Raw genomic sequence first — 21095 nt, 5'->3', positions numbered from 1 at the left:
GGGAGTTGTAGTTTTACAAGGTGTTTAGCTATCTCTGGCGAAGGGTGATGTGCTGGTACAGCTGTACCAGGAGCTCCAAATTTATTTGCTTTGTATTAAATGTTTGCTTGCAGCCCTGGGTTTCAGGGACACTGCAGATAGGTGGCTTCCTTTGGTTGCAGTCATAGGGCAAATCACCTGTCCAGCATCATCATCATTATTATTATTATTATTTAATTAATTAATTAATTCAAGGTTTTCTATAACGAGCTTCTCAACCTCATCGAGGGACACATACAATCATTAAAATATCATATATCACAAATTACCGTAACAGATTTAAAATAACACTATATATAAAACTACGATGGTCAGTCATCATATTAAAACCAGATCTATATCCACTTCCATCCAGGATCCTAGAGTGTTGTCTTATTCATTGAAAGCCTGACTCCACAGCCACGTCTTCACCCATTTCCTGAAAGCCAGGATAGACGGGGCGGTTCTGACCTCCGAAGGGAGAGAGTTCCAGAGTCGAGGGGCCACCACCGAGAAGGCCCTGTCCCTCGTCCCCACCAGATGCGCTTGCGAGGCCGGTGGCACCGAGAGCAGGGCCTCTCCAGACGATCTTAATAATCTTGATGGTTCGTAGGGGAGAATACGTTCGGAGAGGTAAACAGGGCCAGAGTCGTTTAGGGATTTATAGATCAATACCAGCACTTTGAATTGTGCTCGGAAGCTAATTGGCAGCCAGTGGAGCTGGCGCAACAGAAGAGTAGTATGCTCCCTGTACCGAGCCCCCGTTAGCGCGTTGGACTTGCGGCTGCTTCCGGGCAGTCTTCAGAGGCAACCCCACGTAGAGAGCGTTGCAGTAATCTAAGCGGGATGTAACCAAAGCGTGGACCACCGTGGCCAAGTCAGGCTTCCCAAGGTACGGTCGCAGCTGGCGCACAAGTTTTAGTTGTGCAAAAGCTCCCCTGACCACCACCGAAACCTGGGGCTCCAGGCTCAGCGATGAGTCCAGGAGAACTCCCAGACTGCGAACCTGCGCCTTTAGGGTGAGTGTGACCCTGTCCAGCACAGGCTGTAATCCCGTCCCTTGTTCGGCCTTACGACTGACCAGGAGTACCTCTGCCTTGTCTGGATTTAGTTTCAATCTGTTGTCCCTCATCCAGTCCGTTACAGCGGCCAAGCACCGGTTCAGGACTTCAACAGTCTCATTAAGTTTTGATCCCGCCCCTTGCTCAGGGCAATTGGGAAGGGAAGGGAGCCATTTTTTAGTTAGTCTCAGCAAGGAAAGCTAATGTACAAGACGTGTGCAAGCTTCCCCTGTACAAAAGCTTCAACCCTTAAGACTTTCCGGGGGGGAAACAGTCTTAAGAGTCTCCAAAGATTTCCAGGAAAACAGCCCTAAAGACCAAAGAACTCCAGCTGGAGAATATCTAAGCCTTTACTGGTAGGTCTACTCGATGCTTCGAGACGCAGTTCGACCCGGTAGCGGAGCCCACATCAGTAAGGGTTAGATTACAGTCAGCCTGGGAGAAGTTGAAAAGGGGATTTCCATTTAAAGTAAAGAAGAAGTTGTTGAAGACAGTTGCCTGTCCTTCGTGGGAAAGATTAGGAAGCCACCAGTTGCATAAAGCTTGGAAGCATTTGTTTAGCTTTATTGAAGACAAGAGAAGTTTCTGTTTGATTGTTCATTAATAAAAGACTTTGTTATACTTCACAAGCCATCTAAAGATCATTTGTGGTGGAAAGCCTCTGAGAACTTCTCCTTGGGCCCCCTGGCTTCCCGCTGGGCAAAGGTTGCACGTCCTGTTCTAAAGGAAATTCTTTACAGAACAGGTGATGGTGCCTCAATTCCATTGCAGGTATTATTTATCGTGTCACCAGCAACCAGACATTTGTAGTACATTTTTAACAGACAAAACACAGAATTTGCAAGCTTGGTGGTTGATTAAATGTCCTTTGACCAGTATCTGGCCACTTGGAGGGCCTCTGGTGTTGCCGCAAGAAGGTCCTCCATTGTGCATGTAGCAGGGCTCAGGTTGCATTGCAGCAGGTGGTCTGTAGTTTGCTCCTCTCCACACTCGCATGTCGTGGATTCCACTGTGTAGCCCCATTGCAGGTAAAGTGTTGCCAAACTGCATTAACTCTACAGTGTAGATGCACCCTGATAGCGAATATGGCAGTGTTTCTCAACCTTCCTAGAGCCGCGACCCCATAATACAGTTTCTCATGTTGTGGTGGCCCCCAACCATAAATTATTTTCGTTGCTACTTCATAACTATAATTTTGCTACTGTTATGAATCTTAACGTAAATATCTGATAGGCAGGATGTATTTTCATTCACTTGACCAAATTTGGCACAAATACCCAATACACCCAAATTTGAATATTGGTGAGGTTCACCAATGATGGAATTGAACCAAACTTGACACACAGAACTCCCATGACCAACAGAGAATACTGGAAGAGTTTAGTGGGCATTGACCTTGAGTTTTGGAGTTGTAGTTCGCCTACATCCAGAGAGCACTGTGGACTCAAACAATGATGGATCTGGACCAAACGTGGCACAAATACTCAAATATGCCCAAATATGAACACTGGTGAAGTTTGTGAAAAATAGACCTTGACACTTGGGAGTTGTGGTTGCTGGGATTTATAGTTCACTGACAATCAAAGAGCATTCTGAACCCCACCAATGATAGAATTAGACCAAACTTCCCACACCAAACCCCCATGACCATCAGTGAACACTGGTGGAGTTTGGGAAAAATAGACTTGACATTTGGGAGTTGTGGTTGCTGGGATTTATAGTTCACCTACAATCAAAGAGCATTCTGAACCCCACCAATGATAGAATTAGACCAAACTTCCCACACCGAACCCCCATGACCATCAGTGAACACTGGTGGAGTTTGGGAAAAATAGACTTGACATTTGGGAGTTGTGGTTGCTGGGATTTATAGTTCACTGACAATCAAAGAGCATTGGTCATAGGGGTTCCCACATAGAAAATACTGTGTTTTCTGATGGTCTGTGGCGACCCTTCTGATAACCCCAAGTGACCCTTCCAGGGGTCCCGATCCCCATGTTGAGAAACACTGCAATATGGGTTGGTTGATAGAAGTTCAGCTTGAGAGTGGAGCTATCTAGCAGTTCAGATTAGACCAGGCTTTATCTCAAGGGGACTGGACTCACTTCCACTCTTCTTAATGCATTATTTGGATAAGAGAGTGCATTAGTCCACGCTCTATTCTGAGCCGCGGTGACGAATAGCGCGACCTTCTTGCCCCTCCTTTTCTGTGTTGCCCCCTGAACACCATGGAGACTAAACCCTCGGTGCTGGCTGCGCGACAAAGGGATTAAGGTTCTTCTTCGCTTTGGAACACGGAATTTTTGCATGCCTTATTTTAGCACATCCTTTGGCTCGTGTTGCATGCCGAAGATGCCGGACCTGTTGGCACAATGACCCTTGCACTTAATCCCTTCCCGTAGGATCCTGCAGCAAAGCAAAGCTTTGTTGGGCTTTTTTGGAGGGCGACAGTTGTGCGGCTGTAACGGCGTCCCCCAAACCGTCTCTCCTTGAGCCAGGCAGAAAGTGGCTGAAGGGACAGGTGGCCGTCGGTACAGATCTGGACGGAAATGCCACTAGTCGTTGTATCTACACTGTCAAATTAATGCAGTTGGATACCAGTTTGACTGATATGCATCAGTGCTATAGAGCTCCAGTTCTTCTATTTGGTACTGAACTGGATAGTCTATGTTCTCTCTTACCTGCCTATATTATCTATCCCGTCTATATCTATCTTACCTATCTGTCAGAACTCTGGACTGTGCTCTGACCTACAAGAAGCACTGCCTGAATATCAAGCAAAAAGAGGATGCTAGAAACAGTATCATACAAAAACTGACTGGCACAACCTGGGGATCACAACCAGACATAGTGAAGACATCTGCCCTTGTGCTATGCTACTCCTCTGCTGAGTATGCATGCCCAGTGTGGAACATATCTCACCACGCTAAAATAGTGGATGTGGCTCTTAATGAGACATGCCGCATTATCACAGGGTGTCTGCGCCCTACACCACTGGAGAAATTACACTGTCTAGCCAGTATTGCACCACCTGACATCCGCCGGGAAGTAGCAGCCAATAGTGAAAGGACCAAGGCAGTGACATCTCCAGCCCATCCCTTGTTTGGGTATCAGCCAGCACGTCAACGACTTAAATAAAGAAATAGTTTTCTAAGATCTACAGAGGCACTCGCTGGAACACCCCAGCAAGCAAGAGTCCAAAAGTGGCAGGCTCAAACCCAGAACCTCAATCAATGGCTGGAATGCAACCTGAGCCCTGCTACATGCACAATGGAGGACCTCCTTGCAGCAACACCAAAGGCACTCCAAGTGGCCAGATACTGGTCAAAGGACATTTAATAAAATGACAAGTTTGCAAACTTTGTTTTGTTTTTGTTTTTTAAAAAAAAATGCAATACAACTGTTTGGTTTGCTCCAGACATGATAAATAAATAAATCTATCTATCTAACATATTTCACTTGTCTATCATCTATCTTATCCATCCTATCTTAACATGTCTTACCCCTCTTTCCGTCTGTCTGTCTATCTGTCTGTCTGTCTATCTTACCTATTTCACTTGTCTATAATCTATCAATTGTCTATCTTATCTGTCCTATCATGTCTTACCTGTCTTTACAGCTATCTATCTATCTATCTATCTATCTATCTATCTATCTATCACCATCATCATCATTATTTACATCCCGCCTTTGCCCTATGAGGATATTATTATTATTATTATTATTATTATTATTATTATTATTACCACCCTGCCTTTTCCCCCATGAAGACTAGGATGACTTCTTCCATCTATCTATCTATCTGTCTGTCTGTCTGTCTGTCTGTCTGTCTGTCTGTCTGTCCGTCCGTCCGTCCGTTTGTCTGTCTGTCTATCTATCTATCTATCTATCTATCTATCTATCTATCTATCTACGTATCTATCTATCTATCTGTCTGTCTGTCTGTCTGTCTGTCTGTCCGTCCGTCCATCCATCCATCTATCCATCCATCTATCTACGTATCTATCTATCTATCTATCTATCTATCTATCTATCTATCTATCCATCCATCCATCTGTTTGTCTATCTATCTATCTATCTATCTATCTATCTATCTATCTATCTATCTACGTATCTATCTATCTATCTATCTATCTATCTATCTATCTATCTATCTGTCTACGTATCTATCTATCTATCTATCTATCTATCTATCTATCCATCCATCCATCCATCCATCTAAGTATCTATCTATCTATCTATCTATCTATCTATCTATCTATCTATCTATCTATCCTGTGTATTTCCCTTGTCTATCATCTATCAATTATCTGTCTATCCTATCGATCTTATATCTATCTTACCTGACATCCATCCATCCATCCATCCTTCCATCATCTATGTTACCTAATTGTATTTTCCTTCCTTCCTTCCTTCCTTCCTTCCTTCCTTCCTTGGGGTCTCTTCTATCCATCCGTCCGTCTTACCTGTCTATTTCACTTGTCTATTCTGTCTCACCTGACAATCATCCATCCACCCATCCATCATTTTTATCAATCTTATCTGTCTCTATCTATCTATCTATCTATCTGTCTGTCTATCTATCTATCCATCTATCTATCTACCTATGTCTGTCTGTCTGTCTGTCTATCTATCTATCTATCTATCTATCTATCTATCTATCTATCTATCTGTTTCTCTCTCTCTCTGTCTATCTATCTATCTGTCTGTCTGTCTGTCTGTCTGTCTGTCTGTCTGTCTATCTATCTATCTATCTATCTATCTATCTGTTTCTCTATCTATCTATCTATCTATCTAATCATCTATGTTTATCTATTTGTCTATCTATCTATCATATTACTATTTATCTTCCAAGGACCTTTGGGTTTCTCACCCAGCAATATAGGCAGGCAGGTTAGGAAGCCAAGTGGTGACTTCCTTGAGGTCACTGAGAGAACTTTGTCACGTTCACGCGACACCGTGATCATGCCCTCCTTCCACTTCCACTGCCCTAGCAACATTTTGCCTATTTCCAGGGCTTGTTGTTTTGCATGACTTAGGATCACCTTGGTGTTGTTGGGACCCTTGAAGTGGAATGATAGCACTATAGCAGTGCGGGGGAGTCCTAAATGCGGTGTAGATCTGTGCTGGCATGCCTCCCTGCGCCCAACACTGTGATACTGGTTGGGTTTCACGCAGGGGCCATCTGCTCCGTCCGGTTCTCCTTGCAGCCCACCCTCCGGCCTTTTCCCTTGGCTCTGAATTGACCCACCTGTCCTTGTAATCCAAACTGCCCTGACTGGCTGTTGATAGAAACCTGGCAGAGGGAAGAGCCCTGGCATCTCCGAAACGAGGGCTTAAGTCAACAGCAGCTTTGCATCCCATGAGGTCGTGGGTTGCCTTCTTTCCTCTTCCATTTTGGTCACTGAAATGTTTCCTGACCACAGTAAGAGGGATGAGACTTTGAAGCAGAGGCAGATGGCCATCTTTCGGTGCTTTGATTGTGCTTTTCCTGTGTGACAAGGGGTAGGACTTGATGGCCCTTGGGACTGCTACTACTACTACTATTGAAGGTTTTGCCCTGACATTAAGTCCAGTCTTGTCCGACTTATTCTGGCACGTCAGTAAAAATGGTCCCAGTGGTGATCGGCACACTGGGTACAATGTCTCAACACCTTGGCCTGCACTTGAAAACAATTGGTGCTGACAAAATCACCATCTGTCAGCTGCAAAAGGCCACCTTACTCAGATCTGCGTGCATTATTCACCAACACATTTGCCGGGCTTTAGCACAGCTGGTAAATCCCCAGCAATTATAAGATCTACCAACCGAAAGGTTGACAGTTCAAAGCACTGCCACTTGTGAGTTGTTGTTGTTGTTATTATTATTATTATTATTATACATGACACAGTTCTAGACTCTTGAAAAGTGTCCGACGTGTGATCAAATACAAAAGCCATAATAATAATAATAATAATAATAATAATAGTAATAATAAGCCCTCATCATCAAATAATACTAATACTACTACTACTACTACTAATAATAATAATAATAATTTGGCTTCATCATCCGAATAATGATGATGATGATGATGATGATGATAATTTGCCTTCATCAGCCAAATAATACTAATAATACTGATAATACTAATAATACTAATAATACTGATGATAATAATAATAACAATAATAATAATAATTTGGCTTCATCATCCAAATAATAATAATAATAATGATAATGATAATTTGCCTTCATTGGCCAAATAATAATAATAATAATTAATAATGATGATGATGATAATTTGCCTTCATCATGCAAATTATTATTATTATTATTATTATTATTATTATTTGGCTTCATCATCCAAATAATAATAATGATAATGATAATGATAATTTGCCTTCATCGGCCAAATAATAATAAAAACAATTAATAATAATAATAATAAGCCTTCATCATCCACAAAATAATAATAATGATAATTTGCCTTCATCATCCAAATAATACTACTTCTGCTCCTAATAATAATAATAATAATAATAATAATTTGGATTCATCATCCAAATAATAATAATAATGATAATAATAATGATAATGATAATAATTTGCCTTCATCGGCCAAATAATAATAAAAACAATAATTATTATTAATAATAATAATGATGATAATTTGCCTTCATTATCCAAATAATACTAATAATAATAATAATAATAATAATAACAATAATTTGGCTTCATCATTCAAAGAATAATAATGATAATGATAATGATAATTTGCCTTCATCATGTAAATAATACAAATACTACTACTACTACTAATAATAATAATAATTTGGCTTCATCATCCAAACAATGATGATGATGATGATAATTTGCCTTCATCAGCCAAATAATAATAATAACAATAATAATTAATAATAACAATAATAATAATTTGCCTTCATCGTCCATGCCTCCGCTTGCGCCTTGGGCCCCATCGCTGCCACTCATGTGGCCAACCTTTCCTTCCTTGCACTTTCTGAAGGATGGATGGATGGAAGGATGGATGGATGGAGGAGACGGGATGCGGTTGCTAGGAAACGGGATACTGAGGCAGCCTAGGTCGTTGCCTAGCAATCGCTCCCAGGATTCCATCCCTTGCCTTTGCCTCTCCTCCCTGCTGGCTTGACCAAATGCAAACGATTTCTGACATTTGAACTTCGTTTGCAGCAAAGGAGGCAAGCTGTGGACCAAGGAGGAAGAGGAGAGAAACCAGGACATTTTAATCGCAGTTGGAAAAGTGGGGTGGCAGAGGATTAAATCAATACAATTGGGGGACAAGCATAGGAGTCTTTGTAGACCATGAATGTGAGTCAAGAGTGTGATACTGCAGCGAAAAAGGCCAATGCGATTCTAAGATGCATCAAGAGGAATATATAGCCTCTAGGGAAGTCATTATATACTGTATATAAAACGAGTCCCCGTGGAGAGATGGTATAAATAAAGTATATCTCTATCTATCCATCCATCCATCCATCCATCTATCTATCTATCTATCTATCTATCTATCTATCTATCTATAGTACATTGAAAGAATATGTAACAATGATTCAGACTATAGGCCAATATTCTATCTGAATAATAGGGAGAACTTCCTGTTCAGGAGAGGAATATTGTGCCTGGGAGGTTTTCAAGCAGGATGGCCATCTGTCAGGAGGGATCAGGTGGTGTCATCCTGCCCGGCGGAATTGTTATTCTCTTCTAAAACAATACATATTGGAAATGACAACCTTCTTCAAGCCTTCTCTAATAATATTTATCTATGATCCTGTTGCTTACTGATTCCTGTGTGTATGTTCTGATATGCAGCTTCCTTTACTCTATGGTTCCTGAGAAGTTACACATGCTCTCATCTCTCTCTCTCTCTCTCTTTCTCTCCTTTTGATTATGTGACCTGTTGATAGCTGTTTTGTTATAAGAGGGATGCTCTGGCCGGATGGCACAGAGAATTATCTCAAGCATATCTGAAACTGGACTGATGAATTGTGTACCTATGTATGCTGAACACATAAAGGTTGTGAGTAAACCAAGGATGTTATTTTTATCCAAGTTCACGTCATTTTTGTCTCTTGAGTGCATGATATAAAACAAGTTGTTTTATGGGACAAAGGACTCTTGTCTGCTGGAGCTAGGTGTGAATGTTTCAGCTGACCACCTTCATTACAACATCTAATTACGACAGCAAAACAGCAGAGGGAAAACAATCTGGGACATCTAATCACCTCTCAACAAAAGATTGCTCCCGGCACTGCCAGGCCATCAAATGCTAATCAAGGTGGTCAGCTGAAACATTCACACCTAGCTCCAGCAGACAAGAGTCCTTTGCCCCACCCTGGTCATTCCACAGATATATAAACCCATTTTCCTAGTTTCAACAGACCTCACTACCTCTGAGGATGCTTGCCATAGATGCAGGCGAAATGTCAGGAGAGAATGCTTCTAGAACATGGCCATATAGACCGAAAAAACCTACAACAACCCAGCATAGCCTTTGTTGGGGAATGTAGTTCCACAACTCTACAGCCAGCTCTTTGCTGGAGAAATACAGCTCCACAGTTTTACAACTAGCCTTCACTGGGAATTGAAAGCCTTCTTTCCTCTTGGAAATCTACTGTTTGGTAAGGACCACTCACGGCAGCCAATTTGGACTGGGTGTAGGGGCCCACACCAGCAGAGCTTACGTTAGATTGCCCAGGGAGGGGTCAAGGGTTTCCCTTGTAGGAGGAAGACACAGTTTATGAAGAAAGTTGCCTGTCCCTTGTGGACAAGATTTAAGCAAGCCACCCGTTGATTCAAAGCCTTGAAGTATTTGTTTGATTTATTGAAGATTTAAGCAACAATAAAAACTTTGCTGAACTTTCTAAGTCTTTAAAAGAACTTTGTGTGGGGAAATCCGAAAGGCCGCTCAGCCGAGGCACCCCTGGCGTCCCGTTGGCATTCAGAAAACACATCCTGTCTACAGACTCTTTCACAGGCCCAGCGCATGATAGCACAGTTATGAATGCTATTCTCCAAAAGGAAAACCTCCACCGGCCACATTTGAATGCATCGGCAGAGAGGCTTCAGTTCCTCTTTTCCCACTAAGTTCAGATTAAAAGCAAATAAGGGTGCAACTGATAAGGACAGAGACCAACTGGGTGGAAGGCAAACAAAGACCCATAAAAGAAAGCCAGGCTGAACTGCTTTTCATGTCGAGAGAAAGGAAACTCTTGGCCTTTTCTCCCCATTGCATTTGAACTTGGCCTTTTAGTGGTAAATTTTAACCAGTGTGTTCTTTTATGTGTATTTTAATAGTTCTCTGTTTTAGCTCGCTGTTCTAACCACCTTGTTAACCATGTCAAGCCGCAAGGAGAGAAGGATAATCAAGAAATTATTATTATTGTTATTATTATTATTATTATTATTATTATTATATACAAATATATACAAATATAAGACCATTCTAACACATACATTAGAAGATTAATAATAATAATAATAATAATAATAATAATATTTCATCTCATTGTTGTAACCACATTGTTCACAATGTTGAGCTGCAAGGAGAGGTGTGTAATTAATATATTATTATTATATACAAATAGATACAAATATAAGACCATTCTAACACATACATTAGAAGATTAATAATAATAATAATAATAATAATAATAAAATATTATAATATTTCATCTCATTGTTCTAACCACATTGTTCACAATGTCGAGCTGCAAGGAGAGGTGAGTAATTAATATATTATTATTATTATTATTATTTACATAGATACAAATATAAGACTCAAACACATGCATTCGCAGACTCATCATAATAATATTTTCTCGTTGTTCTAACCATTTTGCTTACCATGTTAGAAGATTAACATAATAATATAATATAATAATAATAAAATATTCTAAGCATTTTCCTTACCATGTCAGAAGATTAAGATAATAATATAATATAATAATAATAATAAAATATTATAATATTTCATCTCATTGTTCTAACCACATTGTTCACAATGTCGAGCTGCAAGGAGAGGTGAGTAATTAATATATTATTATTATTATTTACATAGATACAAATATAAGACTATTCAAACACATGCATTAGCAGACTCATCATAATAACAACATTTTATCTCGCTGACGAGTTGCAAGGATAGGCCGGTAATAAACAAATTATGATTATTATGACTATTCTAACACATCCATTAGAAGACAAATAATAATAAAATAATATTTATATGCTGTTTTAATCATGTTGTGCCCTGTCTTGAACCATAAGAAGAAGCGGGTAATAATAATAATATGCCATGGATATTTATTATTATTATTATTAATATGCCATGGATATTGATAGATTATATTATTATTATTATTATCACTATTATTAATAGGTCATGGGTATTGATATATTAAATTATAATTATTAATATGCCATATTGATAGACATTATTATTAATAATAGTATGCCACGGGTATCCATGATAGATATTATTATTATTATTATTAGGCCATGGATATTGATAGATTATATTTGATTATATTATTAATATTAGATTAGATGATTAGTATTATTAGTAATTATAGATATTATTATTAATAAGATGCCATGGATATTGATAGGTTATATTATTATTATTATCACTATTATTAATAGGTCATGGATATTGATATATTAAATTATAATGCCATGGTTATTGATATATTATTGATTATATTATTATTATTATTATTATTATTAGGCCATGGATATTAATAGATTATATTCGATTATATTATTAATATTAGATTACTGGGTTGTTGTAAGTTTTTTCGGGCTATATGGCCATATTCTAAAGGCATTTTCTCCTGACATTTCGCCTGCATCTATGGCAAGCATCCCCAGAGGTTGTGAGGTCTGTTGGAACTAGGAAAGCGAGTTTATATATCTGTGGAATGACCAGGGTGGGACAAAGGACTCTTGTCTGCTGAAGCTAGGTGTGAATGTTTCAACTGACCACCTTGATTAGCATATAATGGCCTGGCAGTGCCTGGGGCAATCTTTTGTTGAGAGGTGATTAGATGTCCTTGTTTGTTTCCTCTCTGTTGTTGTGCTGTTGTAATTTTTGAGTTTTTTTTAATACTGGTAGCCAGATTTTGTTCATTTTCATGGTTTCCTCCTTTCTGTTGAAATTAATTGAAATATTATATTATATTATTAGTATTATTAGTAATTATAGATATTATTATTAATAATATGCCATGGATATTGATAGATTATGTTATTATTATTATCATGCCATGGGTATTACTACTATTATTATTATTATTCAAACACATACACTAGAAGGATAAGAATAATAACACATGGGAGTTGTAGTTTTGCAAGGTCTCTTGAATTGTCTGCCAAAGAGGGCAACTCCCCAAACTCCAGAGCATTGAGTAGTTCAAAACACATTAATTCGGGCATTTGTTGTCCCCGCCCCAAAAAAGGAACTTTCTTGGAGGATCCCTTTATCGTGGATGGAAATTCTCCAGCTGTCGGCTCGGTATCTGAGGTTGGCCCACAGGAATGTCAAAGATCTGGTGCCGTGTAATTTCATATGGCCACGAGGAATCCAAACTATTTTCCCACCCCTAAATCACGTTTATAATTAGACAAAAGGCTTGACATATCAGCGTGAAGCAGGAATATAATGCAGGCCTTTAATAAATCTCTGTTCTTGCAGGGATGTGTGAACGGATCAAATGTGGATCAAATATAATATAAACTTCCATATATAGGAAGAGTTCCAGGATCAAAGGGTACATCTACACTTTGCATTACTTTGGCATTACTTTTTGCAAAGGCTCAATTCTATCACATTTTGGGAGTTGTAGTTAAACCCATTAAACCAGGCATGGGCAAGCTTGGGCCTTCCTTTTCTCTTTCTTCCCTTCCTTCCTACCTTCCTTCCTTCCCCCTCTTTCTCCCTCCCTCCATTCCCTTTCACCATTTCATCCTTCCTTGCTTTTTTCCTTCCTTCCTTCCTTCCTTCCTTCCTTCCTTCCTTCCTTCCCTTTTGTCTTTCCTTCCTTCTCCCTTTCCTCCCTTCCTCCATTCCCTTTCACCATTTCTTCCTTCCTTCCTTCCTTCCTTCCTTCCTTCCTTCCTTCCTTCCTTCCCTTTTGTCTTTACTTCCTTCTCTCTTTCCTCCCCCCCTCTCTTCTTTCCTTCCCTCTCTCTTTCTCCCTCCCTCCCTCCCTCCATTCCCTTTCACCACTTCATCCTTCCTTGCTTTTTTCCTTCCTTCCTTCCTTCCTTCCTTCCTTCCTTCCTTCCTTCCTTCCTTCCCTTTTGTCTTTCCTCCCTCTCTTCTTTCCTTCCCTCTCTCTTTCTCCCTCCCTCCATTCCTTTTCACCCTTCCTTCCTTCCTTCCTTCCTTCCCTTCTGTCTTTCCTTCCTTCTCTCTTTCCTCCCTCCCTCTCTTCTTTCCTTCCCTCTCTCTTTCTCCCTCCCTCCCTCCATTCCCTTTCACCACTTCATCCTTCCTTGCTTTTTTCCTTCCTTCCTTCCTTCCTTCCTTCCTTCCTTCCTTCCTTCCCTTTTGTCTTTCCTCCCTCTCTTCTTTCCTTCCCTCTCTCTTTCTCCCTCCCTCCATTCCTTTTCACCCTTCCTTCCTTCCTTCCTTCCTTCCTTCCCTTCTGTCTTTCCTTCCTTCTCTCGTTCCTTCCTCCCTCTCTTCTTTCGTTCCCTCTCTCTTCCTCCCTTCCTCCATTCCCTTTCACAATTTCATTCTTCCTTGCTTTTTTCCTTCCTTCCTTCCTTCCTTCCTTCCTTCCTTCCTTCTTTTCCTTCTGTCTTTCCTTCCTTCTCTCTTTCCTCCTCCCCTCTCTTCCTTCCCTCTCTTTCTCCCTCCCTCAACATCCACGCCGAGGCAACCCTCACAGGTGCGGCTCAGGACTTCATGTCCGCCATGGCAACCATGGGGCTGTCCCAACGAATAACTGGCCCCACCCACTGTGCTGGACACACATTGGACTTGGTTTTCTGTCAGGGATGGGAGCAGGGTGGCGGTGTGGAGGAGTTGTCTAGCTCTCCGTTGCCATGGTCCGACCACTTCCTGATTAGATTTAGACTCACTGCGCCCCCTAACCTCCGCAAGGGTGGAGGACCCATTAGGATGGTCCGCCCCAGGAGGCTAATGGATCCGAGTGGATTCCTGACGGCTCTTGGGGAGTTTCCCGCCGCCGCGGTAGGTGATCATGTCGAGGCCTTGGTCGCTCTCTGGAATGGGGAGATGACCAGGGCTATTGACAAGATCGCTCCGGAACGTCCCCTCTCGAGTAACCGAGCTAAACCAGCCCCTTGGTTTACTGAGGAGCTGGCAGCGATGAAGCGAAAGAAGAGGGTTCTAGAGAGCGTGTGGCGCTCAGACCCAAGCGAGTCAAATCGAACACGGTTTGTGTCCTTTTTAAGGGCATATGCCGCGGCAATAAAAGCCGCAAAGAAATCTTTCTTTGCGGCCACTATTGCGTCTGCAAAAAACCGTCCGGCGGAGTTGTTTCGGGTTGTCAGAGGTCTTTTAACTCCCCCAACCTCAGGTGGGAGCCCTGACAACTCGGCAGCACGCTGTGAAGCATTTGCTCGGTTCTTTGCAGACAAAGTCGCTTTGATCCGCTCTGGGCTGGACGCCGCATTAGATGCAGTCTCCGTGGATGTGACACAAGCACCTGCTTGTCCGATTTTGTTGGACTCTTTTCAGTTTGTGAAACCCGAGGATGTGGACAAGATACTTGGAGGAATGAGACCCACCACGTCCATCCTAGACCCCTGCCCATCCTGGCTTCTGAAAGAGGCCAGAGGGGGATTGGCCGAGTGGGTAACGGTGGTGGTTAATGCCTCCCTTCGGGAAGGCAAGATTCCAGCGAGCCTAAAACAGGCTGTTGTAAAGCCGCTGTTGAAGAAACCATCACTCGACCCCACTAAATTGGACAACTTTCGGCCTGTTTCCAATCTTCCCTTCTTGGGCAAAGTCATGGAAAGCGTGGTGGCCTCACAACTCCAGGTATTCTTGAGAGACACGGATATTCTGGATCCGGCACAGTCTGGTTTCAGACCGGGACATGGTACCGAGACGGTCTTGGTCGCCTTAGTGGATGATCTGCGCCGGGAGCTAGACAGGGGGAGTGTGTCCCTGTTGGTGCTCCTGGACCTCTCAGCGGCCTTCGATACCGTCGACCACGGTATTCTTCTGGGGCGCCTTGCAGAGATGGGTCTTGGGGGCACTGCTTTGCAGTGGCTCCGGTCATTTCTGGAGGGTCGTACTCAGAAGGTGTTGCTGGGGGACTCCTGTTCAGCGCCACAGCCGTTGATCTGTGGCGTTCCTCAGGGTTCCATCTTGTCCCCCTTGCTGTTTAACATCTACATGAAGCCGCTGGGTGAGATCATCCGGAGTTTCGGGGTGCGGTGTCACCTGTACGCAGATGATGTCCAACTCTGTCACTCCTTCCCACCTGCTACTAAGGAGGCCGTCGAAGTCCTGAACCGGTGCCTGGCCGCTGTAATGGTCTGGATGAGGGCGAACAAACTGAAATTAAATCCAGACAAGACAGAGGTACTCCTGGTCAGTCGCAAGGCCGAACAGGGTATAGGGTTACAGCCTGTGCTGGACGGGGTCGCACTCCCCTTGAAGGCGCAGGTTCGCAGCTTGGGTGTGACCCTGGACTCATCGCTGAGCCTGGAGCCCCAGGTTTCAGCGGTGACCAGGGGAGCATTTGCACAGCTTCGGCTCGTGCGCCAGCTGCGCCCGTATCTTGGGAAGTCTGACTTGGCCACGGTGGTACACGCTTTGGTCACATCCCGCCTCGACTACTGCAACGCTCTCTACGTGGGGCTGCCCTTGAAGACGGCCCGGAAGCTTCAGCTAGTTCAGCGCGCGGCAGCCATGTTGTTAACGGGGGCTGGACGCAGAGAGCATACAACGCCTCTGCTGTCCCAGCTCCACTGGCTGCCGATTTGCTACCGGGCCCAATTTAAGGTGCTGGTGTTATCCTACAAAGCCCTAAACGGTTCCGGCCCAAAATACCTTGCAGACCGCATCTCGGCCTACGAGCCCACGAGGGCCTTGAGATCATCCGGGGAGGCCCTTCTCTCGGTCCCGCCTGCCTCACAGGCACGTCTGGCGGGGACGAGGGAGCGGGCCTTCTCGGTGGTGGCCCCCCGGCTGTGGAACACTCTCCCTGCTGAAGTTAGACAGGCGCCCTCCTTGATGGCCTTTCGTAGGAGCCTAAAAACATGGCTCTTTGAACAGGCCTTCAATTGAGTGTAGTTAAATTGACAATGGAATGAACTAGGACTACGAATTTTGGCTATGACCCCAGGACTTGACGAAGCGGATTTTTAGTATAAGTGTATGTTATGTTGTATCCGTCTGGTTTGTATTGTCTTTATTTACTGTACATTGTCTTCTTGTTGTTGTTGTTCACCGCCCCGAGTCGCCTCCGGGCTGAGAGGGGCGGTCAATAAATGCAAGTAATAAATAAATAAATAAATAAATAATAAATAACCCTTCCGCCCCTTTGTCATTCCTTCCTTCTCTTTCCTTCTTTCTTCCCTTCTTTCCTTCTACCCTTTCTTTCCTTCCTTCCCTTCCTTCTTCCATCCATGCTTCCCTTCCACCCTTTCATCCTTCCTTCCCTTTCGTCTTTCCTTCCTTTCCTTTTTCCTCCCTCCTTCTCCTTCCCTTCCTCCCTTTCATCTTTCCTTCCTTTTCTCTTTCCTCCCTCCCTCCCTCCCTTCCCTTTTGTCTTTTCTTCCTTCTCTCTTTCCTTCCCTCTCTCTTTCTCCCTCCCTCCATTTCCTTCCTTCTCTTTGTCATTCCTTCCTTTTCTTTCTTTCTTTCTTTCTTTCTTTCTTTCTTTCTTTCTTTCTTTCTTTCTTCCCTTCTACCCTTCCTTTCCTTTTGTCCTTCCTTCCTTCCTTCCTCCCTTCCTTCCTTCCTTCCTTCCTTCCTTCCTTCCTTCCTTCCATCCATCCATCCTTAGCTTCTGCCCTTTCATCCTTCCTTCCCTTTCATCTTTCCTTCCTTTCCTTTTTCCTCCCTCCTTCTCCCTCCCTTCCTCCCTTTCATCTTTCCTTCCTTTTCTCTTTCCTCCCTCCCTCCCTCCCTCCCTTCCTTCCTTCCTTCCTTCCTTCCTTCCTTCCTTCCTTCCTTCCTTCCTGTTTTGGACTTCAGCTCCCACAATTCCCGACAGTGATCTCTGGATGTAGGTGAACTACAACTCCAAAACCAAAGGACTCTGCCCACCAAACCCTTCCAGTATTTTCTGTTAGTCATGGGGATCCATCCTTGTTTGAGTCCACAGTGATCTCTGGATGTAGGTGAACTACAACTCCAAAACCAAAGGAATCTGCCCACCAAACCCTTCCAGTATTTTCTGCTGGTCATGGGAGTTCTGTGTGCCAAGTTTGGTTCAATTCAATTGTTGGTGGAGTTCAGAATGTTCTTTGATTGTAGGTGAACTATAAATCCGAGCAACTACAACTCCCAAATGACAAATTTTTTTTTTTTTGAGTGAAGGACATACATTGGGTTGTTAGGTGTCTTGTGTCCAAATTTGGTGTCAATTCGTCCAGTGGTTTTTGAGTTGTGTTAATCCCACAAACGAACATTACATTTTTATTTATATAGATTTATATTCCGCCCTTCTCACCCCGAAGGGGACTCAGAGTGGAGCACAGCATATACACAGCAAACATTCAACACAGATTCACATACATCGAATCCACTTTAGCTCAAGGCTATGAAATCTTGGGAGTTGTAGTTTGACAAGGTCTGTACTGTAGGGCTAGGACGCGGTGGAATTTTTCCAGAAACAACGCCTATCTGAAAGGGGGGGGGGGGGCTTTTGCAAACGGCGCTGCAGACACACTTCTAGAGATCTGCAAAGCTCACAAACCACACAAATGCAAACATTTGACCACAACCTGTTATGGCAACAGCAAAACACACTTTGGACAACTAATACAGAAACAGCCTTATATTGAGCCCGTTTTGGCCAGTTCTACAGATGCAAATATCCAGAATTTCAGGAAAAATTCCTTTCGAACCCAGTTAAGAGACACCAGATGTTTGCATCCGCACTGTGGAATGAATGCAAGCTTAGCTGCCATGGCTCAATGCTTTGGTGTCCTGGGAGTCATATTTTTGGCAAAGCCTTTGCCTCACCAAACTGCAGTTTCCATGATTCCATAGTATTGAGTGATGCATTAATTTTGCAGTGTTGATGGAGATGCAAACTGTAGAACACATAGAATCAAAGAGTTGGAAGAGACCTCATGGGCCATCCAGTCCAACCCCATTCTGCCAAGAAGCAGGAATATTGCATTCAAAGCACCCCCGACAGATGGCCATCCAGCCTCTGTTTCAAAGCTTCCAAAGAAGGAGCCTCCACCACATCCCGGGGCAGAGAGTTCCACTGCTGAACGGCTCTCACAGTCAGGGAGTTCTTCCTCATGTTCAGATGGAATCTCCTCTTCTATTAGAGTTTTTTAAAACCAAGTAAGTGATGCCTGCCGTTTGGGCATCCATCAGAGGAAAGGAATGCTGTTGAAGGAAGCTTTTCCCTCCCCTTCGAAAACCCAAAACCTCAGTATGATGAAATCACAACACAATTTGAATCTCGCTTCTGCAAAATTCTTTGCAATTTGGGAATATTTGCATCATGGACATGGAAAACCTGAGTGAGTATAATCACAAAATGATTGGAATTTGTAGGTGTTTGGGAATACCTGTCTTTTAATGACCATATATAAAACCATAGAATCTTTAGAGTTGGTCATCCAGTCCAGCCCCCTTCTGCCCTCTGCACCATCAAAGTCCTCCCGACAGATGGCCGTGATGAAAGGAAGGAAAGGAAGGAGGGAGGGAGGAAGGAAAGGAAAGAGAAAAGGAAGGAAGGGAAGAAGGAGGAAGGAAAAAAGAAAGGAAGGAAAGATGAAAGGGAAGGAAGGAAGGATGAAAGTTAAGGATGGATGGTAGAAGTTAAGGATGGATGGATGGAAGGAAGAGAAGGAAGGAGGAAGGAAAGAGAGAAGGAAAGACAAAGGGAAAGGAAGGATAGAAGGGAAGAAAGAAGGAAAGAGAAGGAATGACAAAGGGATGAAAGGAAATGGAGGGAGGGAGAAAGAGAGAGGGAGGGAGGGAAGAAAGAGAGAAGGAAAGACAAAAGTGAAGGAAGGAAGGAAAAATGGTGAAAGGGAATGGAGGGAGGGAGAAAGAGGGGGAAGGAAGGAAGAAATGGTGAAAGGGAGGGAGAAAGAGGAGGGAGGGAGGGAAGGAGAAGGAGGGAGGAAAAAAGAAAGGAAGGAAAGACGAAAGGGAAGGAAGGAAGGATGAAAGGGTGGAAGGTAAGGATGGATGGAAGGAAGGAAGGGAAGGAGGAAGGAAGGACAAAAGGAAAGGAAGGGTAGAAGGAAAGGAGGGAAGAAAGAAGGAAAGAGAAGGAAGGAATGACAAAGGGGTGGAAGGAAATGGAAGGAGGGAGGAAGAGAGGGGAGGAGGAAAGAGAGAAGGAAGAAAAGACAAAAGGGAAGGAAGGAAAAAAGCAAGGAAGGATGAAATGGTGAAAGGGAATTGAGGGAGGGAGAAAGAGGGGGAAGGAAGGAAGGAAGGAAGGAAGGAAGGGAGGGAGGGAGGGAGGGACGGAGGGAGGGACGGAGGGAGGGACGGAGGGAGGGAGGAGGAAAGAGAGAAGGAAGGAAAGACAATAGGGAAGGAAGGAGAAAGAGGAAGAGAGGAAGGAAGGGTTGAAGGAAGGAAGGAGGAAGGGAGAAAGAGGGAGGAAAGGAAGGGAGGGAAGGAGGAAGGAAAGAGAGAAGGATGGAAGGATAGGATGATGAGAGAGAGGAGGGCTTGAGAAAAGAGACCCAGGGAGACGCATCCAGCCCCTAGGCCTGGGTTTGCCCATACCTGCCTTATACACTTAGGCTGAAGGTCATTGTATACACAATGTTTTTAATAACATTATGTAGCATTTTTGTTCCTGGATTATATATGTCATTTCCTAATTGGTTCTGTCATTAAAACATGGAAAAGGTATATTAAACTGCACAAACTTTGGACATCTTGCAGCACATTTTGCTTCAGTATTTCCATGCATATCGCATCGAGTCACAAAAACAAAATTTCTGGAGTTGAAAAACTACTTTCAAAGTCAGGAGCGCACAATTAAACAGGAAATTACACTGTCAAACCAGGAACTGAAAATGTTTCGGGTTTTGTTACATAGTCAATGATCTCCGCTTCAGCAAAACCCGGCCTCTCTCAGTGCAATGTTGTGTTAGGAAAGTGGCCCAAACCCACATGCTGCTCTGCGCTTGGAAAACAGAAAGGAAGCCCTCTTCTCCCACGACAAGAAGTCCTTGTGTCTCGCTATTGGGTGCATCTACACTGTGGAATGAATACAGTTGGGCACCACGTTGGCATACAACAGTACACAACTGCAAGCAGAAGACAAAATCTACCCTCTCGGGTGTGATCAGGCCCTTGAACAGCCAAGGCTCAATTCTGTAGAAGAAATGGGAGTTGTAGTTCGACAAGGTCTTGAGCTGGAACCTCACCAAATGGCACATCCCCAGATTCCATAGCAGGGAATGTCATGCCAAATTGCACACATTCTACAGATCAGGCATGGGCAAACTTGGGCCCTCCTTCCAGGTGTTTTGGACTCGAATTCCCACAATTCCTAACAGCCCCAGGCTCTTTCCTTTTCCCGCTCAGCCGCTAAGCACCTGGAGGATCCAAGTTTGCCCATGCCTGGTGTAGAAGCACCCAAGGAAATATTTCAGAGGTTGCAAGCTACCATGGAGATGCCTTCACCCTCCTTCAGGATGAAAGCTGTCCCAATGGAGGGATGGAGGGAAGAGCAAAGAGAGGGAGACTCACCCTGATGCCCAGCTGAAGAGAAGTGAAGAGAGCAGCTGCTGAGAGAGAGTCAGGCGCAAAGGAGAGGGGTCTGAGCCAAGAGCAAGGAGAGGGTTTGCTCTTG

General features: G+C 43.3%; 1 protein-coding gene across 1 annotated transcript in view; it reads right to left on the bottom strand.

The window, feature by feature from the left end:
* FHL1 (four and a half LIM domains 1) overlaps positions 1-21095 on the bottom strand; it is a 57695-nt gene extending 36600 nt beyond the window's left edge. The window contains exon 1 of the mRNA XM_060756050.2: positions 20993-21095. The gene's annotated coding sequence lies outside the window, so the exon portion shown is untranslated. The remainder of the gene's footprint in view (positions 1-20992) is intronic.

This window comes from Anolis sagrei, chromosome 10 (genome assembly GCF_037176765.1).
Source record: "Anolis sagrei isolate rAnoSag1 chromosome 10, rAnoSag1.mat, whole genome shotgun sequence".
In the NCBI taxonomy this organism is placed as follows: domain Eukaryota; kingdom Metazoa; phylum Chordata; class Lepidosauria; order Squamata; family Dactyloidae; genus Anolis; species Anolis sagrei.
Note: the sequence above shows the minus strand (reverse complement) of the source record. Positions and strands in the feature narration are given on the sequence as shown.